The following is a 21,163-nucleotide window of genomic DNA, read 5'->3' as shown; positions in this document are numbered from 1 at the left end:
TGTGCAATGAGAATGAACTGCAATCTAAAGAATATAACCTATACAGAAGGACAAGAGGAATTATATTCACTTTGTTTACAAAAGAGATTACTGAGTTGTGGGAGGAAAGATGGGCTAACACTCTTCACATATTTTAAAGGTAACTGCCAAAGAAGAAGAAAATAAACTATGCTCACGATTCTTTGAGAACAGAACTTGAGGTAATAAACATAAATTGTAGCAAGGAAGATTTATGTTAGGCATTATAAAAAAAGCAATACCAACTGTCTGATGGTTATTTACTGGAATACTTTTCCCTGGGATTGTGGAATTGTTATCACTGCTCAGTTTTAGGAACCAGTAAGATGGTCATCTTTCAAGAATTGTTCAGAAGCAGCTGATCTTGTCTTTGGGTAGAGGGACAAACTCCATGAATTGCCATGTCATATCTAGCCTTACTTTCTATAATTCCACAGCTGGCCTTATCAGAAGCTGCAAAAGCTATTGTAGCATATGCTGTCAGAAGCTGGCATGATACGGCTGCCACCGTAGTGAATCTGATGTAAGATAGCTGACATATAACGTATCTAGCAAGTAGTGCCAGCTCAGCATATCTGTCGGCTCCCATATATACTATGGTAAGAATTTACTATTTAGTTCATTTGCAAAAATGTTGCACAAGAAGCAGAGAGAGGAGAGGAATAAACTCTGTGAGGACAGACGAAGGTCTTAATGAAAATGGCGGTCCTACTAATGTTTTTTCAGATTGAGGAAACTTTGGCAGTCAATTCTCTGGAGTGCCCTGACAGGAGAAAATATTAGGTTTTCCAGCTGAGTTCGTTCCTGTCTATCTGTGTGCAGAAAAATTTCCACTGCTTGAAGGCTTGTCAGTAAATCCAGTGGTGGAAAGGGTTAACACGGGGCAGCCACTGGCAGTTTATCCTGTCCAGCAACCTCCTCAGTGACCACCTTCAGCATGAGAAAATCATGCCTCGTATGTCAGGAACCAGGAGAAACTTGACTGAGTTTTATCTACAGGTTGAATTAGGATACAGGGACTTACTGTCAGCAGAACTGGTTCATCTCTTCACATCTTGCACAGCTTGGACAGCCTGCTGTGGCTGCAATATTCCAACAGACACACCTCTGCCACTTCAAAGGAACTCTATATTTTAGTTTTGCTACTGGGGTGCATAACCCAGCCACAGTGGGCAGTTGCCTTGATGACAATACCAGTATCACTCTCATACCTCGATAAAGACAGGACTGTAAATTACAGTATGTACTCATGCGTATTCAACTGCTTAACTGTGTTTCTACTCAGTTATCTATTCATCTGTAAACAACTGACACAAACACAACAAAAATGAAACATTAATTTAACATTTAAAATTTTATCTTCACCTGACCACCATCTTGCATTTCATGACAACAAAGTAGAAACAGGAGTCCCTATATCAGCAAAAACTGGAGGTGTAGCAGCACCATTGCTCCCCAGAGGGGAGAAGATTCAGCCACGGTTGTTAGAGACATTTAGGAAAGCATCTGACAGAGGTCTCTCCTTCATCTTATATTTTGTTATATAAAGGCTCACTGGAGTTATAATCTTCACATCAGAGTGCCCTTTAAACACCACAAAAAAAATTACAAAGGCCACTTCACCATATATACAATCATTCTGTGCTGATTGTATGTACTTTCATATGTATTCAGTGTATTTGGAAAACTGGAAAACTTTCTTATTCTATATATGCATTTATGTGTGTATGGATGTACATTTATACCTATACTTATGTATACACGTAAACAGAAAGAGGCTGTAGACATCAGGCAAAATTTTCTAGTCATGATTAATATAAAATTGTACATATAACTATATATAGAGTTATACATATATAAACTAGATATATACACAAAAATGTAATAAAATATGGAAGTTGACATCTATCTGGACATTATTTTTCTTCCAGATTAGTGTTACTTCTAAAAAAAAAAAATGTTCAATAGGTGAAGTTTCAGGAAGAGCTTCATGTCATTTCATGAGACTTTTTGTCCTGCAGTGTGCTCCCTGGCTTTTCAAAGTACTAAAGTCTACACAAGGGTCTGTTCTGCTTTTCTGTATCCTTTGGAGTCTTCTCCAGTACTATATAAAATCAGCTCTACCTTCAATCAACTATTGGATCACATTGCTCATTAGGCCATTGTACTAGACAGTTAGGACAGCTGGATCATATTTTTTTCAAGTACCTTTTTCATTGTAAAGAGCACTTTGGGACAACGAATAATCACTGTACATTTAGGTCAGTATCTTCTTATAATTTTTGCCAAAAGCAAAACTTACAAGATAGTTTTTGAATATAGTTCATGTTGGGTTGAAAGAAATTGTTCAGAAATATTGAAACCAACTGTTCCTGCCATTTCCAGCATATTTCATGTTCAGCCACTTGTGATAAAAGACATAAAGCACAAACTTATTAAAGCATAGGGAGAAAGGAGGACTATTGCTTTTTGAGCAATAGCTCACTGCTTAGAATAGAGGGGCTGAGAGACAAGTATTCAATTTACATTTTGCTTAAAATCCCACCTTTGCGTGCCTGATAAGACTACATCGTGGGGTTTTTCAGAGGAAAGTGTTTTCTACCCTCTTCTTCTTGACGCTATTTCAATGTGAATAAAATGCTGAAGTATTCACAGAGAAACATACTGGCATCTCTCCAGAGAGTCACTGTATAACCAAAAGGCATGATGTCTCTCGCTGGGTGACTGGGTGTTTTAGCAGAAGGACATGAACAGGTCAAAGGGAAGGAGACCAAGAGGCAACACACTGGGCACTAGACCCTGACAAAAAGGATACCCACACAGCCCTGCGGGACTGCCTCTCTCCTGCCATGGACACTGCAATGGCTGTCTATTAATGCTACTTTCCCACTTGGAGCAGGGAGAGAGGCAACCCTGGTGGTATTTCCAGAGCTGACCAGCAGCCCTTTCTGTGCATTTGACACACACACTCTGTGAGTGGATGATACCATATTTTGTAGTTCCCAGCTGCCACATGTGCCCTTGCTATCAGTTGTTGCCTGTAAAGCTTCTGAGATCCTTCTAAGGAAGTTTCTGGCATTGTCTTCTACAAAGGAGCATGGCATCTGCAGACGAGCTAAACTCAGAGTGAATGCTGACTGCTTGCAAGGACAGTATGAGCAGCCAAGGTGATTTTTGTCTCCCCAAATGTAGAAATTTGTCATGTAAATGTACACATCTGAGTTGTTCATTCTACTTTTCCATTATAACTGAAGGAGATAAATAGGCATATCCTGAGCACAATTCACCTTATCTATCTCATGCTTGAGTACATCTTTAAAATAGCTAGATTAATTCAGCCTATCTAATGTCATTTCTCCCTCTTGACCATAAAGGAAATCCAGGCCTGTAGTGCAATATACAAGTCTCTTTGTTAAAAGCTGCAGAGATGACTTGTATCTCACTTATAGTCCAGACTGGTCTGTGGGATTCTAGCAGCCCTGGTAGTAATCTGACCAAGTACCATTTAGATATCCACTGGTTAAGACTCATTCTCTCCTAGCCACCAAGCTCCGAACACTGGACACTGAAAAACTGGGGAAAAATCTCAAATTTTCAAGTTAGTGTAGTTACTTTTTACACTGCAATTCAAACTCTATCTGGCTTGTTTGCATCTGCTGCTCTTGGCCAGCCACATGGTCCCAAATAATATCAGTTTGAGGTATATCAAGGAAGATGGTGGGTGATTCTTGTAACTAATTCTGTCCTGACATTGGGGTTAACATGAAACCTGATATGATCTGCTTACAGAGCCTACTTTGGGATGTAGATGTTGTGTTTGAGCACTTGTCCTCTGCTATGTACCTAGTATTGTAAAATGGAGCCTTAAATGTAGGCAGGTTAAATCCCAGACAGGAATAAGTGAAGAGAGGGAATGTTTACTGGTCAACATCCCTGACCAGGCTGAGCTTTACTATTCACTCTGTAGCTGTATATATACTGCAAAATGAATGGGCCACACTTCAGGGGGAAACCTAAACTTTTGACTATTTATCTGGGGAAACAGGTGAGTACGGGTACAAAACAGAGAAACAAAAGTGTTGTGGGAGGGCAATTCAGAGGGCTTGATTCAGCACATGGGGAAGAGCTGACTGGGAAAGGGACCCCTTCGAAGCTGGGTTCAGAACAGCAGGTTGGTAATGACGTTCTAAGACTGGTAAAACTGTCAGCCTTAAAAGAAAAACTCTTTCAAACATGTACCAAAGGCACGTACAAAAATGTAGAAACTATCATAATATTTTGTATTTTAATGATCTTGTTGCAGAATCCCAGTTAATTCTATTTTAACTACAGACAATCTGGCTTTTCTTCTTTTTTTTCCGATTTGATTCTTTATAGGATTTGTACTTTTTTTTCTTGTTTCCATGGTATTTGTTAACCAGCCATTTGTTTTCTATTCTGGGTTGAGCACAGAATGCAATACTTGAGTGCTGAGTTTAGATTACTACTTGTTGTAAATCAGGACAGTAGTATCAACTTCAGTGAAGTCACTGGTTATTTATATCATCTGACCTTTGAAATTTTATGATGTAGAACATTATGAAGAAACCTTGGAAATGAATTTAATTGGCTTGTTAGGCATGTTTGTGTTTATTTGTATTAACTTTTAAAATAAATGGGTAGTATAGGGCAAATTGTGTACTACTAGAATTCAGTCACTTAATGCGTTGCAAAGGAGAAGGGCTGGACAGCTCCTGGATCACTGGACAAATGGTAAATGTAAGAACAGGATGATGTTTTCATTTTCACAGAATTTAAAGATGTTTTCAAAATTTTTATCTCTTTTCAATAGAAGGTGTAGGTCCTAAAGTTAGGTGCAAGAGCACTAGGCATAGGCAGTAAGCGTCTTACGTCTCCACAGATGCTCCCACCTGTGAAAACCTACATTCAGTGATCTGCACTGTTGTGGACTAAATCTAAAGTTCTTTTTCTTTTTACCCCTGCCTCAAAAATATAGCCTGAGAGTTTTCTTCTTTGAGACGTGCTCAAATGGATAACTTGCCTACCAGTGTGCTTATTTACCACTAAGTGAACTGCTTCCCATTTTTGATGTTATAACATCCCTATGGCAACTGCAACACTTGCTTACACGGGAAAGTCATTTTAGGAAAGTATTGAATTTATTTTTAGCTTCTTTTAGTGAAATCTAGCAGCTGGAAATGAAGTGAGCCAGCACCATGTTACTAGCCAGGGCTTTGTAGAAGAAAGAACTACTGGTTTCAATTGTACTGTTTTCTTTATTACTTAATTATTTCTTTATGGTGCAGAATACTTCAGTCTTCTCTCTGCCCTTCTTCAGCCATTAAAATCAGTTTAGATTTTATCAAAGGGCTGATTTAAATTGAAATTAGAATTTAAGATTTCATGACACCACCATCCTAATTATTTTTTATTCTGACGTTTGTTATTAACCTTAATTCCAAGATGCTTGATCATAACAATTGAAAATCATAATTGAAATAGTGATAACAACAATTAATTGTGAAAAAAAGATATGAAGAAAAATGCTTGTCTTATGAAAACAAATAAAAATTTTTTCAGCTTTTGTCTGTCTCACACATTTGTATGTCTGGAATCAGAAATAATGCAGAAATGAAATCAGCTCAGAGGTCACTTTTTCTCTCCTGTTTGCAAGACAAATAAATCTGAAACTGTGTTCTCTCTTCAATGTATATTGTGATAAAGGAAGAAGTAGAGAAGAAATTCAACCATGAACTTCACACCCCATCAAAAGCAGGTGTCATACTCAGAAATTCCTGCTGTGTTATTGGTAGAAGAAGAGAGATTCCCGTTTAATCTTGCCATAATCTGAAGGAGTATCATTCCTGAAGCTATTGGCTTGCAAATCAAAATTTCTAGTTATTTCTCTCTCCTACCACCTGTATTAAGCCACCTATCACACACACTTGTGATTTACCTCTCTTTCCCAATGGCATATTTGTTGCATCCTATTTCACAGCGAAGCTTGAGAATGCTATGTAAATTAAACTGCTTTCCTGGAAAAGAAATTGATGTGCCTGCTTGTGTATCTTCATAGACAAAAAGGCAGATACTGAACAAAAACTGTCAGACTCCATTGCAGGTAGAGCTGTAATACTTTGAAGCTAAGAGCACACTCCTAATCATTAAATTCATAATGTTGAGGTAAGAGCTGAAGACACCATGCAGCAATCAAAAAGAGGAATTTTAAGCTCCTGCATCAGGTGTTACAAGGGATCTAAGCACTGAGAAGCTTTAGCCAGCCCACAACAAGGAATAAGGAGGAGAACATGTCTGAAATCCTTTTTCACAGATGAACATTAAAAAAAACCCTCCTGTGGCAGTAAGTTCCAAAAGTTCGATACCTGCTGTGTAAAGAAGTACTTTCTTCTGGCTATTTTAAGCTCACCTCCTGCTATGTCATTGAGTGCCCTTTGGTTCCAGTATTGTGGGATTTGGTAAACAACAGTTCTGTGTTCACCTCAGCCTCTGCCTTCATGAATTTTAAACCTCGGTCTGTCATCTCTCAGCGTTCTCTGCTCCGAAGTGTGGCCATAGCCCTTTAGTCTCTTCTCAGAACATGGCAGCTCCCTCTCCCAGGTTGTCATGCCTTGTCACTGGCCTTTGGTTTCCAGGTCCCTTCCTGGATGCCTGAATCTTGATATTTTTGACTGTTCAGTGGACTGTCTTCAAGACAAAAGCTAAAAATTCATGATCTAGCCCTCAGAACCTGGTGGTGAGAATACTGTTTTGGAAACTGCAAACTAGGAAGGCTTCCTAAGGCTCTCCAAGTTCCTCATGGAAGTACTCATTTGAAGGCCACATGGCAGCAATGGCAACCCACTTTTCATCTTTTTCAAAGTAGACCCCAGGATGGCTGTTCTGTGTATCTCAAATCACCTTCATTGGGAGCTGAGTCTGCTTAGCAATGACAGGAATGTTATTAAGTTATATCTAACAACACATGGAAGTTTTTACATCAATTTGGATGTTTAGCTTGTCTCAAACAGTCAAGTTAATTATGGCTTTTTTCAGCCTTCCTCCTGAATTTAACGACCAACATGGTCCTCAAGCAGCACAAATGCTCTGTTGAATGCTTGCCAGCATGCTCAGAGCCTTGCTTATTGTGCATAAAATAACCATAATGATTTGATACACTTGAATCCTAAGAATAAACATACTTTTTTTTTTTCTTCTCTAAGCCCCTCTATGTATAGATTTAGCGTGTTTCATAATGCTCTCAGATTTTTTTTGGCAGCTGTGCTGCAGAACATTTTTGGCATGAACACTTCTTGGCAGTAATACAAACTTTTATTAGACTATATATATTATTTCATCTCAATTGTTCTGGTTTACTATATAAATGTGTGTGTCCCTCCCAGTTATCTTGGAGTGTACTATTGTCAAAATGTTTAACTTCTTGCATTAACAGGCAAGGAATTTCCATGCACATGCTTTCTTTGTATTCAAATATCTACACATTTATCTACTCCAAGTGCTTTTGCTCATAAAGTATAAGATAACCCTGAGAACAGTCTTTTCTTTCTCAAATAAATTATCCCAATAAACTTTCTCTCTCTGCCTTTGCAAACATATTCAGTCCTTTTCTGGGAGTATATGATATTGGGGAAAAAAAAAAGGTCTGATTTCCACTCATATACTGGTGGGCAATTTATTTAGATAATCAGAAAGATGTTCTATAGTGTCAGTTCTGCTGATAGTATTGGGGAGTGGATCAGAAAATTTTAGGAAATTAACAAAAATATAAGTTCACCTACATAAATACATTGTCACTTCTAATATGTTTCATGTTAATATGCCATATTGTCTAATGGCAAAAGTAGTTATCTTTCTGGACAATGTATTTTATATCTATGCAGTAACAGATTGCAGAAATACAAAACTAGTTGAGCTTCTAATTAGAAGAGTGAGAGTAGAATTTTTTCTCAAATGCATTTTGGGAGTTACTCATCTTCCTGTTAAATTCTATCTGCTTATACACTCTATTAGTTTATACAGAGTTTGCTTAATTATTTGCTGCAGTATTTTCCATGAACTGTCTATATAATTTTCCCAGCTGCCCCTTAAAAACAAAATGGTGGATCTGTTTGAACTTTCTTCTGAACCCTCAGTCATGCTCCACAAGATCTAAAATACCCATTTTCAATCCAGAGACTGCTAAATCCAGTTCCTAAAATATAGCTGGGAATTATGCTTAATAATATTTCCTTGAGACACTATCAGCTCTTGGACTTTCTCTGACAGGGATTTTAGTTTCCAGTTCCCCAGAGTTTCTTGAAATCTGTCTTCTTAAGTCTTCTGTGTTTGTTATACCTTTTCATTATTTTCCTCCTACCTCAGTGATTCAGAATCACCATCTTCCAAGCTGCATTCAGGCTTTGTCAGTCACTCTGTAGTGAGGAGAAAAAAAACACTCTTCTGTTGCATCCTTTACTTTATTTATCAAATCCCCAGCTCGTTCCATGAACCTACTGAATAGTTTCAAAATTCCTCTCCCAGCATATGGGAGCATATCATTCCCTGTAAAACCACTCAGTCCTCTCATTCAGACAATGTTGGTCCTTCTTTACAAAAAGTTTCATGCACCTAGGCTCCAGGGTTCACCATAATCCTTAGCATGATATACTTTTTGTCTTTTACTGTTATGTGCCACCTGCCTTTGGATCCATCTAAACTCTGGACTTTAGAGCAGGTATCTGTCTTTGAGCTAGATGGCAATGCTTCTGCTTTTTTCAGTTTCTATTAATACAAATATTGATGGCATTGTTTTTAAATTTTGTATGGTTTAATATTTTATAGTAATATTATTTAATAAATCCAGAACAATAACTAATACATTTTATATTTATTATTTTACTAAATTAAATTTGTTGACATTAATGTAATATGAATTGCATATTACGAACTGTGTATGTGTTTTATGTCACGAACTGTGTATTATGCCAAATAAGTCCTACTGTTGATCAAATAGCAAGGCTTCCAGATCTAATTATTTATACCTCAGATCTCTTTTCTGTAGACATTGAACATAATCAGAAAACTGAGTTCTTTTGGTTTTGTTTGTTTGGTTTTGGTTTTTTTTGTCATGTCTAGAACAACTAGATTTCCTTCCTTTTTTTTTTTTTCTCCTCAGGTCTGAAACATTGTGAATTTCTATCAAGTACTAGTCTTAATTGTCTAGCCTCTTCTGTTAATAGTGGGCATTTTTTATTTTTGCTTAGAAACTGTGTATTCAAAGCTGAATTAAAACCATTGTCGTTATAATACACTTTTCAACTATCCTGATCATTAGCCCCGTGACAAAAGTGAGAAGCCTAAGGTAATACAGAAGAAAAATATTTTCAACAAAACAAATAAAAATATAATTGATTATATAATCAGAAACAGAGTTTGACTTGTGAGAAATTAGTCATTTTTTTAAATTAATTCAGAAATTGAAAATATTAATTTATACAGAACTCTATGCAATAAGTGTAGGAGATCACAAGATGAAAATCAGGGGATGAAACTACAATGGAATACATATTAGAACGATTAATTTTAATCATTGAAAATGATCATGTAATCTAATCTAGCTGTGTAAACTCTTCTGATAGCTAATATAGAAAAATAATCACCTCTACAGGTGATGTTCTCCTATCCTGAGATATGTAAGCATCGTGGATCGGTCTCTGAAACTGACTATCTTTCTTTCTTAACTTCAGAAAAAAAAAATAGGATGAACAGCTCAGGTTGCATGTTAGCTTTTAGACAGCTAAAATTAGGTGCGGTTAATCTTGCCTAGTAGGCAGCAGCTTGCAAAAAAAAAAAAAAAATAAAACAACCTATATAGAACAAAAACAAACAAACAAGCAAAAAAAAAAAAAAAAAAAACAACAGAGAAATTATAAGTAGAGAAAGGATTTGGAGGCTATCGGAAAAAAGTGAGATAAACAAAGCATTGTGATAAAAATACTGCTTTCCATAAGGGAAAACAGGCACAGATTCAGAGCCAGATGAGGAAAATGAAGTGGAAATTCAAGAGCCAGGAAGCGGAGAAAACAAGACAACTTCTACATGATTGAAATGTAGTAAGGACATAGCAAGAAAAGTTGAGTCATCAACATGGATTGAAGTATGACAGTGGTAGGTTGGAGGCAATAACAAGAGTTTTCTATGCAAAGGTGGGAAGCAGGAACAGGAAGATTGTGTGGGTAGGGACAGGAGTCCATCTACAACAGGACCAGAACTTGGTTAGGTTTTAGAAAAGGGACAGAAAAGACAGAAGTGATAGGAAGCAGTGATAGGAAAATAATAGTGAGGAACTGCAGAAGGAGTGATTTTAAAAGAATGAAAAATGAAACCTAAAGGAGGATTAGGGCAGAAAAGGTCAGGTTGAAAGAGAGGAAGTGGCGTGATCTGGACAGATGGACAATGCCATGTGCATGCAGCATTGAAAAATACTGTGAGAAGAGTCTATGGCATAGACAGGAGCCATTTTGACCCTGAGGAACTGAGGAATTTTATCCTAGGAAAGAAAAGATGTACAAGTTTCAGTATCAAGAGATTAGTAGTTGAAGGCATCGGGTAAGAACTGCCTCCCACTCAGGAAGGTACAATTGCTTATTTTTAGCAAAATTTTTTGTTGTTAAACAGATTCTTAATTCTCAGAAAATGACTAAAAACTGTATTATATTTTAATTATAAAATGCAATTCATAGTGATATACTCTTGAAAAATATCAGATTGGTTCCTTATATACTCCCATAACTTTACATCTTATTCTTATAGTACAATATTAATTTACTTAACACTAAATCCCTCCACCTCCTCTCCTAAAAAGTGCTAAGAGAACCATAACCTAATAGCTATGTTTATGCCCTGATTTCTCTTGTATTGTATGTTTTAAGATGTGTTTCTGCAACTGGGACAAAATGATCAACAGCTTAAAGATGCCAACATCAGTGATACATTATTGCTATATGTAAAAAAGAGAAAATACAACAAATGAAACAGAATTTTTTTCATTTTTCTTTTCCAATAAGGTGTACGAATTTTGCAGCATAAGTGAAGAAGCAGACTCTAAGCCCTTTTTCTTTCTGTCATTGAGGTTACAAGTTTATTCTATTGAATATTAGCCCTAAATATGATCTTTATGGAGAAGATTATTCAAGATACAAACTGGATTTCAAATGACCAGGTTTTATTGACGCTTAGTAGAAAATTAGTACAAAACCAGTCTCTTTACTTTTAAAAATCTTCCCAGTTTGTGCATCTCTGTATGTGTATAAACAAATACATCTATACACATGTGTATATATGTGTTTGTGTATTTGTGTGTGTGTGTGTATAGATGTATATATATATAAATTTGCTACCTTCAAATAGCTATGATAAAAATCAATATCTCAGTCAGTGGGGAAATTATTGCTATAATTGAGGTGGAATATAAGAATCACTTTTTCCTTTTGACCTTGAGTTGAAGTAATATGGAACTAAAAGCAAAAACAAAGACATTTTCAGCCATAAACTTCAAAAGATTTAATTAATAATAATAATAAAAGTAATAGGCAAATGACTGCCATCTATCATGAACAGAAGATCTAGTTTGGTCCCCAGACAATTTCCATTTGGAAAGCAACTTGAGACAGAATCAGCTTAGGTTATGAAAAATTTAGCCAAACAACTATTTGCATAGCTTACTTGGCATGTGTTGTTTTTGCAATTTAGTACATATTGCGATTTCATTTTCAGTACTTCTAGGCAATATGAAATTTAATTCTCTATATAATAACCTTTAATACCTGGAAAGGAAATGGAAAGAATTATTAATTTTTTTTCTAGCTAGTACAGTGCTATTTCTGGGTAAAGTTCTAAAAAATCTGTCTGGGCAATTGTTCTTGTTCAGGACAGGACATGAAGATACTGTCTCTCAACTTCAGCATACAAGAGTTCTTAATTAACATTTCTGTCTTGTCTAAAATAACATACTTTTTTTCTGCCTAGCTTGTGGTTTCTATTTTAGCTATTTGGAGGTAAAGTGATGTGATTTCACAATTAGTGCACTTTAAGAAGCAATCAATTTAATTAACAGTATGAACCTTGTACATGAATACATGACATGAAGACTGAGTATTAAATAAAGAGCAAATAAAAAGCACTGGATGCTGCACTGAGAAGAAGAGGTTCAGATTGTGTAACATGAGTAACTTCAAGTCCCTCAGCCATTGATCTCTTAAAAATGTACCAAGACCTCACTCCTGAAAAGAAAAATGTTTCTATTGTCTGGTGTCCTACTTTTCACACAGCCTAATTGAACAAAATATTCTAAAATGGAAACCAAATATTCCTAGAGAGCAGAGAGGAAGCATACTAGACTGCCGCCAGGCGATGATTTGAATTAGTTAAAAAGAGCTTTTAATGCCACAAGCAGTGAAATGGTTGCAATTAAATGTTCCACACCCTACCTCCCCTGCCATGGACTGTCAGATTTACAGATGAGTGATGATTTCAAGTTCCTGAAAAACTGGCTATTTCCTAGCTTTTATTGCTAGAACTTACAAAAGAAAGGATTCAAACTGTGTGAATTCAATGAGTTGTTTACACTAAACAATGGTATTTATGGATTTTGTGTGTTTTGACTGACAGATTTTTGTGCTGCTCTTTTTGGACACTGTCATACATTGTGTTCCAGAGAGCCTTGAGAAATTTGTTTCCATCATAGGCCAGAGCAATTAATCTAGAGTGCTTGTGCTGTGTTAAATAAACTTTTGCTGAAGTTACTCAGACATTAATAAATTCTCCTTCAAGTCATCTTCTGGTGGTATCAGAACAAAAATGAGGTAACAAAAATGTACTTTTCACAAGAATGCAAAAAGGTATCTCTCAATGGATTTTTCTTCAGTTGTTTGGAATGTTTCTGTCCAAATGGTATGAACGATCCTGAGTAAAGACATCTAGATATATGGGGTTTCTACTGATGAAGACTGCAAATACATTTTGTTCATAAACACAGAAGCTTGTTATGATCAAGGTGGCATTGTGTAATCTCTACTTCAAATATGACCTCTTAGCATTTATATGTTTGTGAAGTAATAAGGAACATCAAGGTTTCTGTTCTTAACAGAGCAATTTGGACATTTGAGAACCTAAAAGCCATGAGTTTGCTTCATCCTATCAATCCTATTTCAACCAGTTACATGAACAAAGACTTAGAGAATGCAAAAAAGGGATTGTTAGGACTGGAAATTTTTCTGACTTTGAGGGACTCAGACCCCAGGCACACTAATGAGCTTCTTTCTTTGTTCACAAAAGAATAGTGACATATAAATGCCTGATGCCTATCTGTACAAGGTATTTTACCTCCTAAAAAAGAAGAATATTCCAAAGCATTTTTTTAACCCAAGGAGTCCAGTATAGATCATGAAATTCCTGAGGAATAGGGAATTGACAGGTAAAATCCAAAGTTATATGACACCTACTTTTCCTTAAGCCAAGACAAAAGTTTAGCAAGAAAAAAGTGTGGTGTGTGAGAGTTATATGTAAGAGAAAGAAAACACCCTGTTGTGAAAAATAAAAAAGAGAGAAGTGGAAAAAGACAAGAGAAATACATTGCCTGTGTCAGGACTCAAAGCACCCCAATAGGCTCTGCACTCTCCTCCTGGGGGGTTGCCCGGGCCCTGAGATGGTGCCTTCAAGCAGCCATGCACCCTCTCCTGGGAAAGTGTGACTTGAGGATAAATATCCCCAGCTACTACCACCATCCATGACCTGCTCACCTTGTGCAGGTGATGCAAGGTTCCACCTTTTTGTTGGTGACAGCAGAGTGCTGCCTGTCCTGCCAGCTCCTCCCAACCCAGAGCAGCCGCTCCTGCCTGACTATTCCCTGACAGCTTAGTGATATGCTTAATCTTAAGGAATAAGTTAAAATACAGATATATCAGTCTGTCTATCTATCTGTAAACAAAGCCTAGTATTTACTATGTCACTTGGAACTGGCTGTAAGGTAAACACCGTATGTCATAATAAGATTTTTTTAACCCTTCTGGCAGCAGTTTTTCTTTGAAATCTCAATAATTATTAGAATACATTTGCCTGTCCTCTATCAGCATAATTCTAGTTTTTCTCACAAAAGTATTATTTCTTCCTCTTCAGTCTTAGTTCTTTCGAATTCATGTTTGGGTCTGCTGCTAACATCCTAACTTGTGGCCTTACTACATGCTTAATGTACTGTAATGGCAGATATGCAAAAATTTGTCAGCATGCAGTACATATAATACATTTAAATTCCCTTTAAAAATAAGTTCTGTTCACTAGCAGAAAAATGAAAAGTACTTTCTACCAACTTATACACTAAATTGTTAAAATTAGTTATAACAACTACATTTGCTATAATAAGGATCTCTGTGGGAAGCTAATTCTGAGAGAGAAATATGAATTATAATTTAATTTGTGGAGAAACAAAAAGATATATTATGGGAAGAACAAAGTGACATGAACAAGGCTGCTGGCAATTGTTGTTTTAAAGTTAAAACATAAACTGCAGAGCTATGGCATTTGAGAGAGCACCCTCTACTTTAGAAAAAATCAAACTCAAGGGCTACCTTGCAACCTTATGCTCCAAAAATAAGAATGTTAAGTAACTTTTTCAGTTGACGTTTGAAACAGAAACGTATTTGAACTCTTAAAATGTGTATCTGTGTGCATGACATATACAAAGTAATGCTTAGCTGGAGATCTAATTCCAGGATGAACTTGTTTTCATCCCTTTTGCTGATTTCTCTGTATTACTTGAAGTTTCAGTTATGCTATTTAGTAAGTGGCATTTCTCTAGAGAAACACAATTAAACTCTGTAAATCATTAAACTATCACTTTAGTTGTCTTGTAAAAAAAAAAAAAAAAAAAAAAAGCCCAAATCCAATTAGAATTTATTACTCTTGTTGCAAAGTATTTATTAAGCACAAAGAACTGCCTGACTTTGTACTGATCATAATTTCTATGAAATGCATGGAATCTTAATGTAATTTTTGTCTCTCTTATGATTTGATTTGTATTTACTGAAATTTTATCATGACTGGAACAGTTAGCTTTAGACATTTTTAAGGTCAGTAGCTCCTGAATTTATCTTCCAAAACTTCACATACATCTGTGTTTATTGATCGTTTTTTCATGCTTCCTACAGCATCACCTGTTCTTCTCTCAAAAATGCTGTTTCTTTAAAACCACTTTTGTCACCTTTTCTCCTTTGTTCCTTCATTGCATTCATCAGAAAAATAACTATTTAAAATTTTCTTATTCTTTTCATGTGAAAAAGAAATGGAAAAAAAAAAAAAAAACAAAGAAAGAACCAAAACAAACAACAAATAAACAAACAATCAAACCAACCAAACAAAAACCACAAACAAAATCATTGTCAGGCAACACCTAAAACAGTTATTTTCTTCCTTTTACATCACAGCAAGCACAGCAGCTGCCTGGCAAGGTGTGTACAAATGACATTACAAAAAGCTTTCTCACCAGGTGCAGTTTTCACCTCCTCAGTTACTTTCTTCCTCCTGAAGAAGCTGTCCAATTAACTGGGTAGTAAGAGGCTAGGGTTGTTTGGTCTCTTGTATTTTTGCCCAGACACTGTTTTTTTCTTTCTTCAGACTTCATATTACTTTCTGCAGTATATATGTTGCTCTATATTGCCTATTTTCCTCAGCTTTCAGCCTCTCTCCTGCCCTGTGCATTCCTTCATTTTGAGCATCCACATTTATTCTGCACTTTTCTCTGAATGTTTCATTAATGTTAGTCATTTGCAGATCACTGCTGAAGTTTAAATTTGTTCCTCTGACCATTCTACCCCCTGGAGGTACAAGTTCCATGACATAGCCCTGCCAAAAATTAAGAAATTTTTAATGCTTGCCAAATTACGTGTAATAACAAGTTTCCCAACACTGTTGCTTGTTGCTCTTTGCTTTCTGATAAACAATGTCACCACAGATACTCTTCCAGTTTAGAGTGACAGAATTCAGTTTTTCCACTGTCCTCAGTTTGGGGCACTATTTCTGTTAATTATCTCATTTCCTATTATATGAGTCACCTATTTGGGCTGTAACTGCTGGTTTGTTTTTCTGCTAACAACACTCACCTGTTTTCTTGTACTTCTCACTAGCTTTCCTCATTGCCACCATGTTTCATATATGCTGGGTAGTGACTAGGGCTACATGCTTCTAAAGAAACCTAGTGTCCCTATTACTTATTTACAAGGGTGTTCTAGCTATACCCTAGAGGAGCTCTCAGCAAAAAAAGATTGAGGCTTCCTTCAGGTTTTTCACACAAACTTTTTTCTCCAAGTTCCTTACAAACTGCTGCAAACTGTCACCACTAACCCATAGGGGTTCTCTGGAGTTTGCTGTACATGCCCGGTTCCACCAAAGGTTCTTATGAGACAAGCAATATTGTTTCCTCTGCAGAAGTGATGTAGTCTGAAAAAGAAACAGAAAACACCTGCTAACTGTATCATAAAATCAAGAATACATAGTAAAGTACTTCACCATCTATGCTTCAGTTAAAGACTGCCAAAAGTACTTGGGATATGGATGTATTCTAGTATTAAATTATAAATTCATATTTTAAGTAGTCTTGTAACATTACTTCATTATATATATGAATGCTTAGTATAAATAAAATTTAAAAAATATATGAATATTTTAAAAATAAGAACTTACTATGTATATGTATATATACTACCAAAATCTGTTTTTCTTTAATATTAATAAGCAAAATCCTTTAAATATATGTATGTGTGGCCATCCAAAAAAGAAAAACACACTTTTATTAATTTGCTCCCTGTTCTTCTCAGCTCAGATGTAAACGTCTAACCTATTTTTGTTCTCAGTCACAGGAAATATAGCTCTTACAGAACGTATAGCCAATGGCTTCAGGTTTTTATTATAACTTCTGTCAGTTTTTCACTATAGTGAGTAAAACTAGTCAACATTTTCTGATACTTTCAAAAGTTACAGTAGGGATGAATCAAGAAGTAAAAATTAATTTAAATATTGGAGTTGATTTATTTTACCTACAAATGGCTGTAATCATTCAGATTTAATTAATTTAAGATTTTGCCTGTTGCACTATTAAATAATGATACACTCCAACTCCAATTTTGGGTGTTTTAACCTCTGGCATTTTAACAACCCTGTCCTGCTTTTCTTCTGTGTATAGACATTAATGTCCACTACCAATGTACACAAGTGCTAGCTGACTCACATCATGAGTGCCAAGGTAATTTAAATTGTCTTCCTATATTTGTTTATAACCAGGTGGACAGTTGGTCTTTGCTTTGTAGATAAGAAGTTAGAGATCTATGAGTGTCTTCTATGATCAGAAAAGAATGGAGCTCTTTTGCATATTCTGTACTAATGACTTGCCAGACACAGTCAAGGCCACTTTTAGCTCCTAAATCTGTAAAGTGTAAAACAAGACAATATCTCTAAAAAATCAAGTCAGACTTGCTGCATATCTCGGGCCATTACATTTGATGCATGTATAGAATCCAGTGGAATCTCATGAAGGTTTAAGAGCCTTCAAAGATAATTTCATTTAATTTCAGCATTTCCAATATAATCTATGTTCAGAAAAAATAAAACTTTCTTCAAGAAAAATATCATTAAAAATATAACTTTGATCAAGAGAGGTGTTTCAGTCTAAAGTCGGTGACAGTTTAAAGGCAAAGACTATATGGGGTCCTCAAATAGAGTAATTGAAAGGCATTTGCCTTGACTTTACTGTCCTCAGGGTGCAAGCACATGTAAACTTTGAGTAAACAAAGAGTTTGTTCCATAGGCACTGGGGCTAACCAAGTGTTTCTCTTTTCAGAGCTTATCATTATCATCATTAACTGAATTTGATATGAAGAAGGGGCCAAATTTGACTGAATCTTTCCATGCATCAGAGGGCTATTTCTTGGTTTAATTCTTTGGTACCTAATCAGATATAAGTTCATATGGTAATTTTCCTTTTATGAGGATACGTGCTCCTCTACCAGCCAGATTTTAATGAGGTACTTAAGAATTTCATTATGAAATTTCCACCTCTGTGTCAAATTAGTCTGAAATTAGTTAACAGGTTCAAAAGTTATTAGAAGTTCAGGGTCAGATGTGGCAGACAATCCTGTTATGACAACACAAAATAAGTCTTCTTAAAGAAACACAAATTTAAAATATGATAAAGGATGTTCATTCATTTATTAGAATTCCTGATGTATTTTCTATTTTTTATTTATGATTCATAAATCCATAAGTTTTCCTTATCAAGATCAAATAATTATCCTTCTGGTTGCTGTAATCCAAAAATAATCTTATAACACTAGTCATAGCTACAAGCAGTTGTGATTCTGAAGAAGATCTATTACTAGGATAAGTATGTAGTAATATGTCATATTCTGTACAGAAAAAAAATTAATTAATATGCATTTTGAAGTTAGATTGGATGCACTTTCCGACATCTTCTAAAAACTTAATGAAATTTAGTGTCAAGAATTAATATTTTTGCACTTTCTTTTTAACTTTACTTGGTTAAATGTTACCATTTTTAGTCTGATGTGGGAAAAAAAAAAAATATATTAATTCTGATTCAATCCTAAACTGAAAAGAAAATCCAGGAAAACTTGAATAAGGTATAATTTTGAGCATTTATTATGCATATTGCCAGCTACAGAGATGTGTTATCTTACTGATGTCAAAACAAGAGCAAAACTCTGATAATTTTAGCATATGTAATAAAGAAACATTCTTTTGTCTATCACTCTTGTGTTTATTAGGGTCTATTTGCCTTGAAAAAGAGCCAGATTGCATGACACACATCAACAACAGACAGATGCATGGCTTTTATTTACTGTTGGGCACTTCCTAGAGCACTCACGAACCATGAAAATATTTATTTATTAACAAAAAACCAGAAAGAACAATTGTCCCAAGCATGTCCTATACAGCCAAACTGTCCCAAGGGCTTCAGAACTGAGCTCTGAAGACTTATGCAAGTTTAACGTATCTGAATCTCATCTTTCAGTTGGTTTGCTTAGGTTTGCATAGAAAAATTGCTGGTAGATCTAGGAAATAAATTTAAATTTTCTAAGTGCAAATTAATTTCTCTAATCACTCCAACACTCCTGTGGCAGACATCAAGGAACAGAACAAGGAACAAGAATACGTAATGTAAGATAGGAAACTGAGTTTGCAGAGAACAACTCTTTCTCTCCTACATTGCTCATATCTATTCAGATCCTTGTCAATATTCTGTCTTAGTTTAACTGGTGGATGAAGCATATAAAGGAAAAAAAAAAAAAAAGGAAAAGGTAGCAGAGATGTCTCATCTTCTGTCTTACAAAAGAGCTACAAATACATTCCCATGCTAGGCATTTCTTCAGTGTCTAAACGGGCATCTGAAAGGGTCAAAAAGTTCAAAAGCAGCTTAATCTATGATATTTTTTTCAGGCAGTCCAAGACATTTTAAAGACTCTGTTTAAATTCTCTTGAGTTCTCCTTCACTTAGAGTTAACTTCGGAACTGCCTCATGATGACTTCATTTCTTTATAGAATGAGAACTTTTTATAATGAAAGAATGTTTTCTTATATTTTTTATCACATATGTTTCTTAATAGCATCTGGAGTCTTCTATACCTTTTAGACGAAGCAGTATAAATTTCACCTCTGTTTACATCATTGCTGTGTTGGAAAGTGGTCTTTCGAATGGTAGTAATCCTGGTGAAGGAACAGCAGGAGGTGACGTTCCTGTCTATATTTTCCTTCAGTTTTGTTTGGTTTTATTTGTCTAGATAACAGGTCTCTGACAATCCACAGTTTCCTGACAACTGTATTTTTCTGCCAAGTTCTCCATTAGTGTGATTTTCAAGTAAAATGCTGAGAAAAATAGATAAACAGAAGCACCAGGACAATTAAATCTAGTCACATAAATTATTAAAGCTTTAGAAAACAGACTATCTGAAGCCTTTTTAGTCTTCTGAAGACAAAAGAAATGGTGGGAGCTTTTGTTTGTTTGTTTGTCTTTCAGCAGTTTGCATAATTTAGAGATCTTTTTTAGGTTTACACTAGGACTGGTTTTCCATCATCAAACTGAACTCAAGGTTCCTCCTGGTGCCAATGTTGTACTGAATACAGTGAGACAGCAAATAGATGATCTTTATAACACAACCATCTAGAGTAGTATCCTGCTGACTTAATTTTAGCCTGTTAGAAATTAGGCACGTAATCTAACCAAGTCATCTGGACTCCCTCAGGAGGCAATAGAAAAAGAATGACATTTCTAGAGGGCAACTTAGCCCTCTTGTCTTAGGTATTTTTCTTAGAATAAACTGACTCACCTTTGGAGACACTGTCACATTAGTTTTGCTTTGGTTAAATAATGAATCCCATTGTTTAAAAGCATTCTTAGGGGTTTGTGGTTTTCTTCAGACACAATATTTCTGTAAGATCATTGTTTCATTGCATATTACTGCAGTAGCCAAAGAAGAACTGGGAAAGAGAGAGGAAAATACAGTGAAATACCTTCCCACTGTTTTCCCAGGCTTAAATATGTGAAGATGGGAGTATTTTTAATGAGCTTTCTGTTTCAGTCAATCACACAGGGAAAATTTACGCACTCTGAGAAGTTCAAAGTCAAGTTTCACATTTCAGATTTTTAAGACATGGCCCAAAGACACTGATCAAGACCAGATTCATTACACTGAGGTCTGTCCAGTTCATGCAAGGCTTTGCAAGTGATCAGATGTGGTTAAGGTGAGCCAGTATCTGCTGTGTAGACACTGATGCACAAGGGGCGGTCTACTTTCCAGCTGCTCTTAGTTACCCAAACCAGATAATACCCTTTCTGTTTGGGTCACCAGAGGACAGCCCTCACTGCTGCCCGGGTTACAGGGGACATGGCTCAAACCCAAGTTTCTAGATTCACAACAAGAAGCAGTACCCACTCTGCCTTTGCCACTGCTGCTCACTGGGAGCTGCCTTGATTTCTCCAATAACATAATTTCCTCATCAAACCGTTATAGCCCAGTTAATGAGATGAGTCAAATGTCTGCAACAGACACCATGGAAAAACTGAGGGCAAAAGATGGCTATTACT

At 35.9% G+C, this 21,163-nt stretch overlaps 2 long non-coding RNA genes across 9 annotated transcripts in view; one reads left to right on the top strand and one right to left on the bottom strand.

The window, feature by feature from the left end:
• Positions 1-21,163, bottom strand: part of LOC135576488 (uncharacterized) — an 83,601-nt gene that overhangs the window by 10,944 nt on the left and 51,494 nt on the right. For 5 of the 8 annotated variants that reach the window (XR_010468274.1, XR_010468268.1, XR_010468271.1 and 2 more), the window contains 3 exons: positions 20,406-20,556; positions 19,705-19,944; positions 104-16,506 (listed from right to left, as the gene is read on the bottom strand). This is a non-coding gene — a long non-coding RNA (uncharacterized LOC135576488). Of the gene's footprint in view, positions 1-103; positions 16,507-19,704; positions 19,945-20,405; positions 20,557-21,163 lie in introns of those variants that run through there. The other 3 variants (XR_010468272.1, XR_010468276.1, XR_010468269.1) reach the window with 3 other exon arrangements.
• LOC135576492 (uncharacterized) overlaps positions 1-21,163 on the top strand; it is a 137,352-nt gene that overhangs the window by 69,312 nt on the left and 46,877 nt on the right. The gene's annotated exons all lie outside the window — the stretch shown is intronic.

The sequence above is a fragment of the Columba livia genome, chromosome 1 (genome assembly GCF_036013475.1).
Source record: "Columba livia isolate bColLiv1 breed racing homer chromosome 1, bColLiv1.pat.W.v2, whole genome shotgun sequence".
NCBI classification, from domain to species: domain Eukaryota; kingdom Metazoa; phylum Chordata; class Aves; order Columbiformes; family Columbidae; genus Columba; species Columba livia.
The sequence above is the reverse complement of the archived record's forward strand: the minus strand, read 5'-3'. Positions and strand labels throughout refer to the sequence as shown.